This window comes from Urocitellus parryii, chromosome 2 (genome assembly GCF_045843805.1).
Source record: "Urocitellus parryii isolate mUroPar1 chromosome 2, mUroPar1.hap1, whole genome shotgun sequence".
NCBI classification, from domain to species: domain Eukaryota; kingdom Metazoa; phylum Chordata; class Mammalia; order Rodentia; family Sciuridae; genus Urocitellus; species Urocitellus parryii.
The window spans coordinates 106,148,379-106,154,120 of record NC_135532.1 but is presented as its reverse complement, the minus strand read 5'-3'; the positions used below and the strand labels follow the sequence as shown (position 1 = coordinate 106,154,120).

The 5,742-nt window shown below is 41.9% G+C and overlaps 1 pseudogene; it reads left to right on the top strand.

Annotated features, from left to right (window-relative positions):
* Positions 1-1,351: 1,351 nt before the first annotated feature.
* LOC113180200 (nuclear speckle splicing regulatory protein 1 pseudogene) lies at positions 1,352-3,686 on the top strand (annotated as a pseudogene).
* Positions 3,687-5,742: the final 2,056 nt, after the last annotated feature.

The window sequence follows — 5,742 nt, the reverse complement described above, 5'->3', positions numbered from 1 at the left end:
TACAGTAGATGGGGTAGAGAGAGAAGATGGGAGGGGAGGGGAGGGGGGATAGTAGAGGATAGGAAAGGTAGCAGAATACAACAGTTACTATTATGGCATTATGTAAAAATGTGGATGTGTAACCAATGTGATTCTGCAATCTTTGTAATGTTTTGAATAACCAATAAAAAAAACTAATAAATATTTTCTAAGAATCTACCAGGCACATAGTCATTCCCCTCAGAAACCATTGAGTGAATAAATAATAGCACATACTTTCCATAATGCTCACCATACACCATACTCTGTTCTAAGTGCTTTATATTCATCAACATGTGTAACCTTCAAGACAACCCAATGAATGAATATTGCTCTTACCATCATCCCCATTTTACAGTTAAGGAAGTTGTGGACTTACCCCAGGCCAGGCAGATAAGTAGAATTCTGCCAACCTGGCCATCCATCTGGCTCTGTAGGCTGTGCCAACTGGAATCTACTTCTCATCTTAAGGAACATACATTAGAAAAGGTGCATAGCAGTGAAGATTTAAGTAAGAACTAAGAAAAACCAGGATGTCCTTGAGGCAATGTACAAGCTCCAAGTGATTGGTAAATCAGTGCCAGAAACTAAATTTGCAATAGCTGAAGTTATTTTAATAAGCTATTTGCTGCCCCCTAACAGAAAATGTTATGGGCTGAATTGTGCCCCACTTCCCTGCTCTGATGAATTTATGTGTTGTTCTACTCCCCAACACCTCAGAATATGAGTATATTTGGAGACAGGGCATTTAAAGAAGTCATTAAGGTAAACAAGTCATCAGGGGGGCCCTGGTCCAATCTGACTGGTGTCTTGATTAGGAGGTGGGTTAGGACCCAGGCACAAACCAGGGAAGGCCATGTGAGATACAGAGTAGACAGAGAGAGTGCAGCCAGGGAGAGGCCTCAGAGTGGAACCAAAGCTACCCACTGGGACCTCACTCAGCCTCCCAGCCCCCAACACCATGAGGAAGTAGATGGCTATCTAAACCACCCAGACTGAGAAGGCTAAGGCGGAAGGAGACTGGAGAGTTCACAGAGTTAAAGGAAACATTAGCCGTTTGCAGAACCAGAGCCAGGAACTTCAAGGAGGACCTGGGCCTCAACACCCCCAGGACATACAACTGATCTCCCTCCTCTCCTCTCTTCTCTTAGGGTTCACTTCATTTTTATTTGAGAGGGACTTTCTTTACAATGGAGGAGAAAGCATGGGATCTGTGAAAGGACAAAATTACAGCAATTTAGCTTCACAATCTTAATTACTTTATTTTCAGTTCCATAATCAGGCAACACTTCATTCTCTAGGTGGAGTTAAGTGGCAGCTTCACATCAGCAAGATGGTGACTCTGGGCAGGCCACCTAGTGAGGGAGGCCCTTCAGAGCTGATGAGGAGCAGGCCAGGAAACAGATCACGCTGGGAATTCCAGTATAGGGTCTTAAGATTTAACATCTGAGCAGCCATCTTAAACGTTAACCGCCTGGGGGCTGGGGCTGGGGCTGAGTGGCAGAGCGCTTGCCTAATATGTGTGAGGCACTGGGTTCGATCCCCAGCACCACATAAAAAAAAAAAAAAAAGTACATCAACAATTAAATGTTAACTGCCATCTTATGAGATAAATTTCCCTTTCCTGCACTTCCTCTTACCCCAACTCCTCCCACCCCCATTAGTGACCTACCCCCATGGTAACCCTAAGTCAATACCAGAAGGACAGGACCCCTTGACTCGGGAAAGCCCCATGGTACCATTGACCTAAGCCAAAACCATGCTATTCCCACCCACCTAGCTCTGACACAAGCACCCCCCAGACTAGCCCAAAGCATCACAGCTACAACTCCAAACCCCTGCCTCGCAAAAGCTGAACACCCGAACATCTGGGGTCCTCTCTCCTCTCTATAGAGAGATGGCCTTTATTTGTCAGCTCTGACACATAAACTCTCGTGTATATCTCTGCCTGGTCTCTGTCTTTCATTTCTTACTTACCCGTCTCTCATTCCTTCCTTTCCCTTCATCCAGAGGCTGCAGGAGATACTGCTGTGACAGTATTTACAATGCAATGCAGAAGGAAAAAATAAGGAAAGTAATTCTAAATTGCTTTTTGGAAAAGACTGGAAGCCCAAGTATATTTACAATGGAGATCAGAAAAAGGGAATGAGAAGGAAGAATGGAAAAGAAAATACAGAGGGAAGGAGAAATGGAAAGGGGAGAATTTCATGATCGAGAGGCATCTGTGACATCTTATTTAGAAAGAGAGTTGCTGCACATCAGATGTAGCCAAGTGGAAAGAGCTCGGTGAATGTGAGAGGCATCTACTAAATCAAGCAGTTGGGGAAGAGGAAGTACTAACTGCAGCTTTTTCGAAGCTAGGTGTGAGATAAGGGACAAGAAATCAAGAGATTAATCCAATGAAGTGAATTCAGAGAACAGAAATGCATCTTCCAAACCGGTGGAAGGAGGAGGAAAACCCGATGTAGACAGTGACCTTGATGTTATGAGCAGCGAGGATGATGAGACGGGAGAAAATAAAATGAAATGCAGAAGAGAGAAGGTCACAGAGACCTCTAAGAATTACCCCAGGCATCGCAGGAATTAAGCTCATTCATGGTCATCTAGTGAAGAAAGAGAACATGGTACCAAAAACCACACCAAAAGTTCCAAGTCAAGAGGACATAGAAAAGGGCAGATCCATGCCGAGAGAAGCAATCTGTAGGCCAGGGAAATTTGTATTATTGGTAGTAGTAGTAGCAGCAGTAATAATAATAGTAGTAGTAGTATTTTGGTACCAGGGATTGAACCCAGGGGCACTTAAACACTGAGCCACATCCCCAGCGTTTTTTTTCTATTTTATTAGAAACAGGGTCTCCCTGAGTTGCTTAGGGCCTGGCTAAGTGGCTGAGGTTGGATTTGAACTCGCTTCAGGCTCCCCAACCACTAGAATTACAAGTCTGCTCACCTGTAGTTGGCCTAGCCAAGTACCTATTGCTCCTGGTTAACCAGGAGAATTATTCCATTAACTGTGACCACCAAATAGAAAAGGATTCTCTCTGGCCTAGAGAGGCCAGTCATAGAGATTCCCACAGGAAGAGGCATGAACAAGAAGATATATTGAAGAGAAGAGAGCAGAGAGAAAGAAGTGACAGAGAATGGAAAAGGGAGAAAGACTGGGAGGAATATTCCTCTGGAGAACAAGAAAGAGGTAGGCAATCTAATGGTACCTTGAGAAAGAAGAGAAAAGCAAAACAAAAAAGAATACATAAAAGTGAGGAAGATACAGAAATGATAAGTACAGAGATAAGGAAAAACAAGAAATAAGCCCTCCATCTTCAGAAAGAAATCAAGACAGGAAGGAAGGCAGCCCAAATTCTAGGACAAGAAATGAGTTTCTTGACCAGGAAAGATCTAGCAAAACAAGAAACATGGAAGAGGACAAAGAAAGAAACCAGGAGAAATCCTCTAACCCTAAAACATCACTGGGGACAAAATACAGACTCACAGAGGAAAAGCAAGGGCAAGGCCAAGAACAAGGGAGACCACCGAGGCAGTGAGCAAGTTTGCAAGCAGAACAGTGAGGAAACTGTGGTATCAGCTAGAGAGAGGTACTTGGCCAGGCCAATGGCTGGGTTCATGCAAAGACTTGTGTTAAGAAAGACAGTGATGAATGTCTGTCCCAATAGGCAGATCTATGGAAGCACAGAGCACTGGGACTTGCTTTTGTGAAAGCATAAAGAAATGTGTTCATAATGGCTGGAAGGGATTTTAAAATATATTTTCAACATTTATTTTTGTTTAGGTTTAAATCAAAAGTCAGTCCTTTTATCTTGAATGTTTAGTGGGATTTATCTATAACATTTCTTTATCAATGCCACATTCTTGGTTGTCTGAAAAAACCATAAGAGTGTGCTAAATTCCTCCCTATAACTACTTAATGAGGAAAATTGACTTCACTAAAACCTTTAAAAAAAAAAAAGCTCTCCTAATAATGTTGCTTTTGTTGCAAGATCTGTTTTGTTTCATAGTTATATTTCAAATAAAAATGTGAATTTGAAAAGTAAAATAGAGAACATTGTTATACTCTGTGCTCTAAAGTTCATATTAAAGTGTAAAGTATTGCTTATGTATCTTGTCTAAACTTCTTTATAAATTTTTTTTCCACATTTTTATTGGTGCATTATAGTTGTGTATAATGATGGGATTTGTTGCTACATATTCATACATGCACTTGTCTAAATATTTTTTTAACCAACAACATAGTTGGCCTAAATGAAAATTAAAATAGTGATATGAAAAAGAAAAAAAAATATATAGTGTTCCAATGAGCCCTGCAGAAGATGTCTGTTTTGTTATCAGAGAGGCTGAAGAAAGCGGATTGGTCATTTCAATTTACTTTTCTTGTAAGATGAGGACAGAAGACAGAACAAAAAGAAAATAATTGATTAGCTAATAGTAGATTATTTCAGGTCACTTCTTTGGGGTAAGGATTAAGGAAGAGGGGATTTCATTATCCTGCCAACTGAAACTGATCTATTTCAGAAACTTAGTTATTATCTCTCTAATCCTCTCTCCTAAGGTCAGATAAACTTGGTGACAGGAACTTCAGCTTACATGACTCCATTTTGATTATTAGCTTGGTCCTTTGGTGCAGCACTTTAAGCCAACCAAAAAGTTAATTCTCCTCTTCCAGTGGGGTGTCCCCACCACCCTTGGCTGCTCTGTGTGCCTGAGTCTGCCTCTTGTGATTCACTTTATCTAGAGACAACCTGGCTTCTGCTGGGACCAGAGGGAGGTCTCTGAGAAATGAGGAAGGAATCCGGGTCCAACTACCTCTTCACAAGACTTTCCATACACCTCTCATTTCCAGCCCTGCCTCTCACCTTCCCTTTCAGAATAATCTGGTGCCTCTCCAGGGTGCTGTGCCACGAACCAGCTCCCCTGCTGCAGATGCTCGGGTGTCCTCCTCCTCAGCTTTGCTGGGTTAGTCCCCACTCATCCAGCCCCTGTCTATTCTATCTTCCAAAAATGAGTTGAATGGACTCCTTACCCATCCATCCTCTTTGTCCTGTGGACTTAAGCCTACTGGCTTCTTTGCTGTTATTTTAGTGCACTTTGAGAGAGACCAAAGGAAAATATATGTTTTTAAGCTGCAGTGTTTAACCAGAAGTCTATTTTGGGGATTTTCAAATAATCCTGTGAGACGCCACAGTGGTTGGCCTTGAAGCTTGGGAGTGTGGAGTGGTACAGAGGACAGGGAGGAGAATGGCCAAGAGAAGGGTGGGCAGGCTCTGGCCCCATCCCCAAGTAAGGCAGAACATCTCTGCTTTTTTTTTCTGTTTTATATTTTAGGCATCTAAGATTTCACTGAAAGAAAGAGCCTTTATCTAAAAATAGGAAATCCTAAAACCACTGTGTGACACCAAGCTGCATCCTACAGATTTCTTGGAGTTGTAATCACGTCGTACATTTCCTACCCTGTTTTTAGTTCCCTTTTGTCATTATATTACATTATAAACATGTTCCTATACTTCTGTAGCTTTTTCTTTCTTTTTAATATTTTTTTCATTGTTGATAGACCTTTATTTTATTCCTTTATATACAGTGCCGAGAATCAAACCCAGTGTCTCACACATGTCAGGCAAGTGCGCTACCACTGAGCCACAGGTCCAGCCATAGCTTTTTTATAATTAGTTTATTAACCCCATCCCTGGTGCTGGTAGGTCCTTGGTAAATAGAGAT